Raw genomic sequence first — 13,840 nt, 5'->3', positions numbered from 1 at the left:
GCCAAAATTAGTTCCTGCCAAAATTTAAAAATTTCACTATTCGCCAAAATAAGTTCCCGCCAAAATTAAAAATTTCTAGGATATTTGCTGCCCGCCAAAATTAGTTCCCGCTAAAATAAGTCCCCTTAAGGTAAGTCGAATGTAGCAATAAAATGTCTGAGGCTAAAAATCTCTGCAAATAAATTGTCAAAAAAATATTGTCGTATAAATTACGAATATAAGAACAAAATGTTCGAGGCTAAAAATCTCCCTTCACTCAAAATCTCTCGAAATAGAATTTCAAAATAAAAACGAAAATAAAATGTCAATAATTACAATAAAATAAATTTAGACAGTTTTGTCAAAAATAAGATCATACCTTAGTATTACTTCGAATTTATATAATTTTTCCGCTTATTAAGGGAAGCGTTAAGAATTATTCTATTATTCGTCACATTGTAAGAGAAAATCTAGGATTAAATTTTTGTAACAAAGTTGCTTTGGTAGTGATAAATTACTCACTTCCTCCACTTATTTCCTATGAAGTTACAAGTTTCAAACATGTTCCTCCGCTAGAAAGAGGATAGGTTTATTCGAAGGGGCTTTTATTAAAGATTTTCCTTTTAGTATTTCGTATATCCTTACATCAAATAGAAATACCTTTGGACAGATAACAGGATGAAAATGTGAAAAAATGCCTTCTCTTGTGAAAAGCAAAAAGACATAAATTATCAACAAATAATAAAATGAACAAAATCAAATAATAAAATGCCAAAGCATTTTCAAAATAATAAGGTTAGTAAGTATCAAGTAAATAAGATAAAAGCAAAACACCAACAATAAGAGTGAAAAAATGTGCCGTTCTGTCTGGTTCCGTTCCAAAACTTTTGAACAGAACCAATAATTAGTGCTTGAGTTGTGGAAGTCTCATAAGTATGCGGACATTGGATTTGATATTTTTGACCCAGTAGAAGCATAAAGAGCATAAACATAAGAGCACCCAGAAAATATATAAAATAAGTGTTGTTAAACTCTAGTGAAGCCTGGAGAGTTTGCCAGTCCTTCAAAAAAACTTTCATGGAAATCGTCCAAATATCTCTTGGTAACTACAAAAAGAATTGACAATTCACACGTGTTATAGGTAAAATGGCTACCAGGCGTACAGTTATGTTTAAAGCTGATCTTGATTTTCGACTGGCGGATTTGGCTACTGATGTATAAAGACCCTGTCAGATAGCCAAGCAACTCCTTTAGACCAACATCTTTAACAATATTTTGATCGAGCATTGGATTGTAATAAGCCACTTGTTCTTTCTTTTTCGCAATGGTCTTCAGGAGCTGGTAGAACTCATACACGAGGTCTTCTTCGTTTTGTTTAAAAATTGCATCCGCGTAATCGATGGCTTGGTCAGACTCGAAATTAATTTTGAAAATACTTTTCAGGTCATCAACCTCAAGAATACCAGTTGCGGTAAGCTCTTTGATGGCATCGTTTGGAAAATTTTGCATACATTGCATGGTATCAGCAAATTTCAAGCCTTCCTTTAATTGATCCATTTCCTCAACATTAAGCTTGATCAAACGATGAAAAATTATTGTTTTGACAAATTCTTCTTTGGAAACATCAACAAGTTCTGGAAGTCCAGCATCGAATCGCTCCATAACACTTGACATTAAACCACGATACTCTTCATCAGATGAGTCCATAATTTGGGTCAATTTTGCCTGCAGCTCGTAGTCTGGAATCTCAACTATATGCTCGGGCTTTGCAATGATGGACTGACCCAAAAGATAAGAGGCAACCAGCGTGGAAAGATTCCGTGGGCCTGGAGAGCTGTGCAGTAAAGCCAAACCAATTGCCACACCATACACAAAATATTCTCTATTTTGAAGCTTTTTCAAATTTCTTAGAATTGACAGTTTTTCAGGTGGCCCTTGCAAGATATGACCTTCTGCACCAATAAAAAGTTCTGTGAAGAACTCTCGAGTCAACCCGCCGTAGTCCCCACCATCTTCCCCTATAAAGTCCACCAACAGTGGCTTCTCTAAAAAGTCGATTAAAGAATGATCTGCAAACTCGCGAACAGCGTCAGGCCAGATTTTTCTTCTTCTCACAGAAATAATTAGTCTATCCGTATCCTCTAGTAGTGCTAAATTTCTGTGATTTCGAGAATTTAGGGCAACTGCTTCATAGATGTTTTGAGGTGGTAAATAACTTATGTTAATACAAGAATTTGCAAATTCGTCGTTATTGTTATTGTTAGCTGATGTTTCTTCTTGCCTTTCGGTTGAAGCAGATTCATGTCCGCTTAGGGTCGAGGCAGTTTCTTCTCTGTTTGGGAACAAGGTAGTTTCTTCTAGGTGTGATGCTGAGGTAGTTTCTTCTAGGTGTGAATTCGAGGTAGTTTCTTCTAGGTGTGAAGTCGAGGTAGTTTCTTCAAGGTGTGAAGTCGAGGTAGTTGCTTCTTGTCTCGCGGTTGAGGCAGTTTCGTTATTTCTTGAATCGGGTCTTGTGGCTGTAGCAGTTTCAACTCGTCTTAAAAAATGATAAAAGTTATGTAAGACATTGCTCTTTTTGAATTCGCTTGTCATTGGCCTGATCAAGAAAAAACTTTAATAAGATTTAGTTATCTCAAGAAAATCTGAAGCAATTAGTGAGATAAACTTTTGAGAGATTTAAATTTCAGTTGGAGTTCCAGTTGCGGAATTGGGTGTCTGTCATGCATTTAGCCAAATGGAAATTTGAAAAGCCCTATCTAATATATTTTTGAACAAAACTAAAAATGAAAATGTTCTAAATGCATTTTTCACATTTTTAATGTTCTCTGCGTACAAAAGGGGTGGCAAAAATCTGAAAGATTTTGGTATACATAATATGTGAAAAAAGAAGACTTTAAACAAGCCTTCAATTGAATACCCTTAGACTCTATATTGTAAACTTACTTGTTGCAACTATGCTTGTTAAAATCCTTTTGGTTTACCAGCTCATTACATTTAAAGCATTTCACTTTTGGGCCCAAAACATTCCTTCCATCTGATGAAGATTGCTAAAGAAAGAAGGGAAAGAATGTCTCAAGATAAGCTGCAGCAGACTCAAAAAGGTCTTAGAATATAACTTCAGTCAGTTCAGTTGGAATATATGTTATTTTATGCTCCAGCAAAAAGAGCTTGTGAGGCTCCAAGCAATATCAAAGACACAAAATTTAAGCCAGCAATAATCATGTGTTGTTTTTGCCAGCAATCAAGTTTTTTTTGCCTGAATGGGCAGACGATACTTGAGTGATACTAACAAAGTGGAAGATCGTTTTCTGATGCAAAGATAAAAGGTTTATAATCGCTTAGAATCGCTTGGAGAATAATCTGATCTGATCAAATTAATTGATCTGAATTCATCAATCAATTAAAGAGATTGGAAATTTGATTGATTATACCATCAGCAATTTTAGCCACAAGAAAATACCAATCTAAGGTAAATGACAAAAATATCCTACTTCTTCTTCACTTGCTTTGGATAGTTCAACTGTATTTTGTAAAGGCCTGATGTATATTATTCCATTTCCTGATACATCTTTGCGACGCAAAATCCTAACATCATTCCAAAGTACATTGATCGAAGATAGTTGACGGTTATACCCTCCTTGTTCAGAGCGATGTAATGAAAATCCACCACAATCTCTAACTCTTGGAAATGCAGCAAAGATTTTTCTTTGGAAGTGATCATGTTTATCTTCCTTCTTGAACGTTAACTTTTTCTTAAGTCCTGCCTGGCTCAGTGTTCTAGCCATCTATGCAGATGGTGTAAACATTGTTGTTGGACTGGGCAAAACACAGAATTCTCGAGTCCAAGTGTCTGTTTTATAAGGGTTAGGTCTTCCAGGACTTTGCGCCCTTGATCTAGCAGGCGGCTGACTTCTCCCTGCAGACTGAGGGAATAGAGGTCTATAAAAAAAAAAGAATACTGTGTTAATTGGAAGCATTATATATACCATGGCACATGAGACACTCTCTTTCCAATTTTGAATTCTTTTAGGAAGAAGTTTTACACCAATAGAGGGGTTACGATGGGTTTATTACGGGTTCATTAACTTTTTGAAAACCCCTAGAAAATGAACAAAATTTTCAAAAAATGCACCATATGGAACAATTCTTTGCACAAAATCACTCAAAAGTCGAAAATATTTTATACCTCATTCTGAGTCCATATCACTGGGCCTTCTCTGTGTGTTTCTTAAATAGAAGAAAAATTAATTTTGCTTTCCTTGAAAACTAGAAATAACTACATCCTCCCATCTCTAAGAACAAGAAACATCAAATAACCATAACATTAGACATATATAATTTCTTTAGCTGAAAAATCAACAGTGAAGGTGCAAGAATAATCCTTAGTTGGCATGGCTACTAACAGTCAGGCCATTATTCATGTCCTTTAAGCGTCCGGTTATGGGACGCTGCCCCTCCTGAAATTACTAAAATATTGGTAAAAACTGCCTTTTTAGTGGAACACCACCTTAAAAAGTGCCCTTTTTAATGTTAAACGCCAGCGTTTATCGAACTTAGAAAAAAAATATTTAAACGCGCATATCAAAAATTTTTGATATGTGCGTTTAAAGTTCAAAGGCACCGCAATGTAAACAAGATTTTAAATCTTTTTAATTCTTTTGTAATTTTTGGTTTTTACTTTCGATTTCGTTTCACTTTTCCCCTCTTTTACTATTTCTCTTTGCTAAAGAGCTCCTAGTGAGTACATAGATCTGAAAAGTTAAACGCCTGCCTTTATCATTAGACGCGTGCAACTAAAGTGATAAACGCCACTTTTTCAACAAGTGAGTAATACCAAGCTTAAGGGCCCCTTTTTGCATGTTCAGAATTATGCTATAAAGGTTGTAAATCACAAACTTTAATTCCAGCCCCCCCCCCTCTAAAAAAAAGAAGGGTACAGTAGTACCGTAACTTGGTCTAATGTCCACTGGTCTAATGTCCACTGGTCTAATGTCGACATCCCTCCTCTAATTTTGACACCCTTTTTATCAGCTGAAATTGATAGAAAGGTTGAAACTGTTTTTCTTGGCTTAAGTGGTCACAGAGGAGTAATCCTTTTTCAATTAGTGATTCAAGCTTTCATATTATTCCTGTCCCTAAAGAAGGGTGTCGGAATTAGACGAGGGATGTTGATATTACACCAACTTACGGTAAAAATTGCTATATCCAATTTCTTGACTCTTGACAGCCAGTCAGGCACATCCTGGCAAATGAACGGGGTGAGCATTTGCATGGGGTATTCGTCACCCAGTGTAAATGAGATAGGATGTCTCAGGCTAAAAGCGTGAAAATGAATAAAAATGAACTTCAAACTGAAAAAGGGAAAAATGGAAGAAAACTGGGAACTTTATTTTTTCATTAAAAGTTTCTTCAATCTTCGAAGACAAAATTGACCCATGGAAAAAAAAATTCATCTATGCAGTTCTTTGAAATGAAGCAAAATATTTACAAAATATTTCAAATTATTTCAATTAAACTGGGTATTCGGCGCTATTACGTCACTTTCGTTTTCGACCCCGTTCATTTGCCAATGGTCGCAAGTGAATAATACCCCGTTCATTTGCCAGGATGTGCCTGACTGACAGCCTAATCCTAATAAGCTTTGTTCCCAAAATTTAAGAAAAGTCAGGTTTAAAGACCCAACCTCAAAGTTGGAACTTTGGATTTTTATAAGCACGTGCTTATAAAAGATGTGCATCCTCCTTTGCCGATTTATATGTTTTTTTTACTCGTTGTTGGACAAAATTGTTGTTGGAATACTGACGCATTCATCAAATCCAACGTCGGGCATTTTTACGGTCTGATTTTTACTGTCGAACTACTGACGACCTCCCTAAGAAGATAACACATAATTCAATATATAGGACCCCAAAAAAAGATAGAAAAAGTTTTACCTGGTGTTATCCACTGATGGTTGATCATTACTGTTTCGGTTCTGGACAACACTTTGTCGCACAGTTTGAATCGTGTTGACCAATTGGTCAAAGAGAGCATCAACATTTTCTGACATTTCAGGAAATAACTTTGTTTGTATTGGATCGCTTTTTATTTAAGTTGTAAATCAATTAACACTATGAATGAATAAAGATACAAAGTCACAGTCTCTTAAGATCCTTTTAACGAACAATATGCAAATGATAACTATAAAGTACATCCAGTACATAGAAAAGTAGGTTCCAGCATTTAAAAACAAAGTGTAAAGTGCCAGCTTTTCCAGACCATTCACCATGCGGTACCAATTTTGTTCTTTATTGTTTTGTCGTTGTGTAACTAGACACGAAATTGAATTATTTTATAGACCAGATTTGGTGACAAAATTTCAATCAGTCCGCCTGCTCGCTCCGCCTGTTCGCTCCGGCGGCCGGATGATCGGTTCGACGGCTGGATGATCGGTTCGACGGCCGGATGATCAGTTCGACGGCTGGATGACCAGTTCGACGGCCGGATGCTCGGTTCGACGGCCGGATGCTCGGTTCGACGGCCGGATGCTCGGTTCGACGGCCGACTGCTCATTCCGGTTCAACGGCCGGATGCTTATTGCGACGGCCGGATGGTCATCCCGGATGCTTTATCAATTCGACGATTTTGAGCCCGACCCCCCCCCCGAAAATTATGAAGTAGTTCAGACCAGTGCAATCTGTCTTGGTTATATTTTAGATGGGCGATCACATAGAACTTTTACCACACAGAGTTGAGTACAAAAGGCACATGGCCGCATAATGCTACCACGGAACGAATCGTATTCAACTCTGTGTGAAGTAGTATGGGATCTAAAATTATGGAATATTTCAGACCAGTGCAATTTGTCTTGGTTATATATTATGTGTAATTTATTGGGAGTTTTTTGCCAAGTCTAATATTTTTGATGGGCGATCACATAGAACTTTTACCACACAGAATTGAGTATAAAAGGCACATGGCTGCATAATGCTACCACGGAACCAATCGTATTCTACTCTGTGTGAAGTAGTATGGGATCTAAAATTATGGAATATTTCAGACCAGTGCAATTTGTCTTGGTTATATATTATGTGTAATTTATTGTGAGTTTTTTGCCAAGTCTAATATTTTTGATGGGCGATCACATAGAACTTTTACCACACAGAGTGCTACCACGGAACGAATCGTATTCAACTCTGTGTGAGGTAGTATGGGATCTAAAATCATGAAGTAGTTCAGACCAGTGCAATCTGTCTTGGTTATATTTTAGATGGGCGATCACATAGAACTTTTACCACACAGAGTTGAGTACAAAAGGCACATGTGTTACTGTCGTCCGGTCCTCAGATTAGGCAACAGTAAGGGAGTCAAGTGGTTGGGTTTTCATACGCGTGTATTCTGCGAATAACGGTAAAAACACTTTCCACGTACACTAACATACACTGACAGCAATATTAACACACTTCTGACAAACACGGAAATTCACTGAACATTTAACAAGAAACATACAATGAACTGTCTCAAGGGACTTACAAGACATTATAATACACAAGAGACATTAATATTCCTAAGATAATTACAAAGTACAAAGCTATTAGCAAACAATAAAGTATATAAACCTAATTAACTACAAATAAACACAATGACATTACAATAAATATAAACTGCAGCTCTGCGGCAGTTACACACCGCACCTGGTGGTTGCGGTAAAACGTACACCTACAACTACATTATAAAGGAGGCCAGACAGAAAATGGAGAACAGAAAATGTAAAATGCAAACACCAATTCTTGAACTTAAAGCAACTTAAAATGTAATAAAACCAAAAAGAACCGAAATAAAACGAAAGTAAATTAAACTAGTATCTGTATTTCTGTTTCATCTACATTTCTGTCTCCTATTCATATGTTTGAGTAGTGCGTGTGTGAAAGTGTTGAACTCCTCTTGCGTGTGCTAGAGTGTTCAATACTGAGAGACGTGAGTGAGTGTCTTGTGTGTGAGAGGTGCGTTTTACTAAAGTTTAATTTACTGTCGTTTTATTTCGGTTCTTTTTGGTTTTATTACATTTTAAGTTGCTTTAAGTTCAAGAATTGGTGTTTGCATTTTACATTTTCTGTTCTCCATTTTCTGTTTGGTTTCCTTAGGTTACACAGGTTCCTTTTTGTCCATTAAGGCTGAGATATTTCGACCAGTCATATTATTCAAAACATCTTCGTTCTCTCCACTCACAACATGGCCGCATAATGCTACCACGGAACGAATCGTATTCAACTCTGTGTGAAGTAGTATGGGATCTAAAATTATGGAATATTTCAGACCAGTGCAATTTGTCTTGGTTATATATTATGTGTAATTTATTGTGAGTTTTTTGCCAAGTCTAATATTTTTGATGGGCGATCACATAGAACTTTTACCATACAGAGTGCTACCACGGAACGAATCGTATTCAACTCTGTGTGAAGTAGTATGGGATTTAAAATCATGAAGTAGTTCAGACCAGTGCAATCTGTCTTGGTTATATTTTAGATCGGCGATCACATAGAACTTTTACCACACAGAGTTGAGTACAAAAGGTACATGGCCGCATAGTGCTACTACGGAACCAATTGTATTCAACTCTGTGTGAAGTAGTATGGGATCTAAAATTACGAAGTAGTTCAGACCAGTCCAATCTGTCTTGATTCTGTTTTAGTATTTTTGATGGGCGATCACATAGAACTTTTACCACACAGAGTTGAGTACAAAAGGCACATGGCCGCATAATGCTACCACGGAACCAATCGTATTCAACTCTGTGTGAAATAGTATGGGATCTAAAATTATGAAGTAGTTCAGACCAGTCCAATCTGTCTTGATTCTATTTTAGTACTTTTGATGGGCGATCACATAGAACTTTTACCACACAGAGTTGAGTACAAAAGGCACATGGCCGCATAATGCTACCATGGAACGAATCGTATTCAACTCTGTGTGAAGTAGTATGGGATCTAAAATTATGGAATATTTCAGACCAGTGCAATCTGTCTTGGTTATATATTATGTGTAATGTATGTGTAATTTATTGTGAGTTTTTTTGCCAAGTCTAATATTTTTGATGGGCGATCACATAGAACTTTTACCACACAGAGTTGAGTACAAAAAGCACATGGCCGCATAAGCTACCAACGGAACCAATTGTATTCAACTCTGTGTGAAGTAGTATGGGATCTAAAATTATGAAGTAGTTCAGACCAGTGCAATCTGTCTTGGTTCTATTTTAGATGGGCGATCACATAGAACTTTTACCACACAGAGTTGAGTACAAAAAGCACATGGCCGCATAATGCTACCACGGAACCAATCGTATTTATCTCTGTGTGAAGTAGTATGGGATCTAAAATTATGAAGTAGTTCAGACCAGTGCAATCTGTCTTGGTTATATTTTAGATGGGCGATCACATAGAACTTTTACCACACAGAGTTGAGTACAAAAGGCACATGGCCACATAATGCTACCACGGAACGAATCGTATTCAACTCTGTGTGAAGTAGTATGGGATCTAAAATTATGGAATATTTCAGACCAGTGCAATCTGTCTTGGTTATATATTATGTGTAATGTATGTGTAATTTATTGTGAGTTTTTTTGCCAAGTCTAATATTTTTGATGGGCGATCACATAGAACTTTTACCACACAGAGTTGAGTACAAAAAGCACATGGCCGCATAATGTTACCACGGAACCAATCGTACTTAACTCTGTGTGAAGTAGTATGGGATCTAAAATTATGGAGTAGTTCAGACCAGTGCAATCTGTCTTGGTTATATTTTAGATGGGCGATCACATAGAACTTTTACCACACAGAGTTGAGTACAAAAGGCACATGGCCGCATAATGCTACCACGGAACGAATCGTATTCAACTCTGTGTGAAGTAGTATGGGATCTAAAATTATGGAATATTTCAGACCAGTGCAATTTGTCTTGGTTATATATTATATGTAATTTATTGTGAGTTTTTTGCCAAGTCTAATATTTTTGATGGGCGATCACATAGAACTTTTACCATACAGAGTGCTACCACGGAACGAATCGTATTCAACTCTGTGTGAAGTAGTATAGGATCTAAAATCATGAAGTAGTTCAGACCAGTGCAATCTGTCTCGGTTATATTTTAGATCGGCGATCACATAGAACTTTTACCACACAGAGTTGAGTACAAAAGGTACATGGCCGCATAGTGCTACTACGGAACCAATTGTATTCAACTCTGTGTGAAGTAGTATGGGATCTAAAATTACGAAGTAGTTCAGACCAGTCCAATCTGTCTTGATTCTGTTTTAGTATTTTTGATGGGCGATCACATAGAACTTTTACCACACAGAGTTGAGTACAAAAGGCACATGGCCGCATAATGCTACCACGGAACCAATCGTATTCAACTCTGTGTGAAGTAGTATGGGATCTAAAATTATGAAGTAGTTCAGACCAGTCCAATCTGTCTTGATTCTATTTTAGTACTTTTGATGGGCGATCACATAGAACTTTTACCACACAGAGTTGAGTACAAAAGGCACATGGCCGCATAATGCTACCATGGAACGAATCGTATTCAACTCTGTGTGAAGTAGTATGGGATCTAAAATTATGGAATATTTCAGACCAGTGCAATCTGTCTTGGTTATATATTATGTGTAATGTATGTGTAATTTATTGTGAGTTTTTTTGCCAAGTCTAATATTTTTGATGGGCGATCACATAGAACTTTTACCACACAGAGTTGAGTACAAAAAGCACATGGCCGCATAATGCTACCACGGAACCAATTGTATTCAACTCTGTGTGAAGTAGTATGGGATCTAAAATTATGAAGTAGTTCAGACCAGTGCAATCTGTCTTGGTTCTATTTTAGATGGGCGATCACATAGAACTTTTACCACACAGAGTTGAGTACAAAAAGCACATGGCCGCATAATGCTACCACGGAACCAATCGTATTTATCTCTGTGTGAAGTAGTATGGGATCTAAAATTATGAAGTAGTTCAGACCAGTGCAATCTGTCTTGGTTATATTTTAGATGGGCGATCACATAGAACTTTTACCACACAGAGTTGAGTACAAAAGGCACATGGCCGCATAATGCTACCACGGAACGAATCGTATTCAACTCTGTGTGAAGTAGTATGGGATCTAAAATTATGGAATATTTCAGACCAGTGCAATCTGTCTTGGTTATATATTATGTGTAATGTATTTGTAATTTATTGTGAGTTTTTTTGCCAAGTCTAATATTTTTGATGGGCGATCACATAGAACTTTTACCACACAGAGTTGAGTACAAAAAGCACATGGCCGCATAATGTTACCACGGAACCAATCGTACTTAACTCTGTGTGAAGTAGTAAGGGATCTAAAATTATGGAGTAGTTCAGACCAGTGCAATCTGTCTTGGTTATATTTTAGATGGGCGATCACATAGAACTTTTACCACACAGAGTTGAGTACAAAAGGCACATGGCCGCATAATGCTACCACGGAACGAATCGTATTCAACTCTGTGTGAAGTAGTATGGGATCTAAAATTATGAAGTAGTTCAGACTTTAAAAAAAAGGAAAATCGTTTGTCGATGGCCCCCAAATCAAAAAAGAAGACTTAAAACAAATGCCAGGGAAAAAATTGAAGTTCCAGTCAAGCAGTCAAGAACCCATTCCTAATCAGCTGTACCAATATTTCTAAACTAATCATTATTTTACACCTTAGCAATGCTTTCTATAGCCAAACATCTTCATATTATGTTTTAACTTTCGTAGCCTTCAAACCTATAATCTATATCTTTGAGGAGAGATTGCCGAGTAGGCTAAGTAAGGCATCAGTGTCATAATCCAGGGAGGGATCCAAGTTTCAAACCACTTCTCCTTTTCTCCTCCCCTCATCCACCCCCCATGGTCCATGTTCCGCTAAGGTTCATTAGATAGTCAAGTTGTCAGGCTGTGGACACCATGAAAAAAATTGAAAGTCTGCCTTAAAGTCTTAGATTACTGGGCTATCCACGTTACTCTATATATATGTTTCCTTACTTTTCAAGACTTTTTAGCAAAGGCTCCTCTAAAACCTTTACTTTTATTTTACTCCTATATCCTAGAAACAGCACCAAAGGGAAGAATCAAGTTGTAAGAAAAGATAGTACCTGATAATCTGATGTTCAATCCTTTGAAACTTTCCACATGAAAACAAGAAAAAATTCCACAAAGTCTTTCAGCAGCTCTCTTCTCTCTTCACGTGGAATTGAAAAGAAGGAAAGTTACGGCACCCGTAGAGTTTTTTATGTAAAAAGATTACGTAATGAAAAATGGCGGATTATTGCATGAAAATTTTTGTTGGCGCACAGCCGAAAAAACCAGTCGGGTTCAACTGCCCCGTATGTTTCGAGAGTGAAAATTAATTATACTTATACCAAGGAAAGGACCATTATATATGTGAAGAAATTCAAAGAATTTCTGTCTAACTTATCTTCTTTCAGGAGATTTGGGTGGCAGAGCAGCATATGCATTTATATATAGCTATATAATGGAATAATGGACCAAGGACCATTATTACCCAGTTTCCCGTGGCGCAGTCAGAGATTCTTGGAAATTCTTGGGGGGAAAAAAATTCAAAATGGTAGCTAAAATGTAAGCAAATCGGGAGCGACAGCCAAATACAAAAGTGAAAGTAAAAAATATAGGAAGGTAGAATGAGCGCAAAGAAGTTAGTTGAAAATGTCTCTAAATTTACCAAAGAAGAAGCATTAGAGTGGTTAAAAGACATCGGTCTTTCTTCAACAGGCTCCAAAGATGAGCTGATCAATCGAATCAAACGTTTTATTCGCTACCCAAAACTTGTAAAAAAGCTGAAGAATAAAGCTAAGAGACATAACAAGTTTTCGTCCAGTTTGAACCCTTTGGAAATTCCTCTTTCTACTGCAAAGTGGTCCAGTAATCATGATTCATATCCAAACATCACCAGTGAACAATTCAAATCTTATGCTTCGCAAAAATCAGAAGGAAGTCAAGGGCAGCAGATGAAGGCAGTTAGAATGTTTCAAAGTAGGAAGATAGTTTCAGTAAGGACAATCCAAGGACTTGAAGAAGGTGATTTGTTTGTAAAAGCCATGATCAAGAAATCCTATGGATATGAAACCCGGCCAGCAGTTTTATATTTGAAGAATAATGCACACAATTGTGTCTTGATGTCTTATTTACCAGAAAAAAAAAATGCTAATTTTTTCTTGATCCAAAGAAATAGTTTGATTATTGAAATTGTTAAATCAGTTTGTGAGGCTGTTCACAAAAATGTTGTTCTCACCAGGTGGGACTATGGTGAAACAAAATGTTTGGTAAATCTTGGAAAGAAACTTATTGGCCATTAAGAACATATATAAAAGCACAAGTTAAACGAATTTCGATGGTAGAATTTATTGATGAAATGGATATGCAAAAATTTTAGTACCTAAAAAAAATCCTTTAATATTTCTTTTTGTTGGCCTCTGGAAATGACATGCTTTGTTATGCGTTGTTAACAGGCCTCAATTGTTTTTATAAAATTGTTCTTATAAAAAAAGTGTATTTGAAAGATTTTTTTTTAATCTATTGAATTGTTCAAAAGAATAAGTTCAGAACTTTTTCCTTTGAAAATACGCAAACTAATATATTTTTCAAACAAAACAGGCTTTTTAGAATAATTTTTCCTTTGAAAATACGCAAATTGAGATATTCTTCAATCAAAATAGTCTTTTACAATTATTTTTCCTTTGAAACTACGCAAACCGAGATATTTTTCAAACAAAATAGGCATTCAGAATAATTTTTCCTTTGAAAATACGCAAACCCGAGATACTCTTCAAACAAAAAAGACATTCAGAA

The sequence above is a fragment of the Clytia hemisphaerica genome, unplaced genomic scaffold (assembly GCF_902728285.1).
Source record: "Clytia hemisphaerica strain Z4C2 unplaced genomic scaffold, Clytia hemisphaerica genome assembly, whole genome shotgun sequence".
NCBI lineage: Eukaryota > Metazoa > Cnidaria > Hydrozoa > Leptothecata > Clytiidae > Clytia > Clytia hemisphaerica.
Note: the sequence above shows the minus strand (reverse complement) of the source record.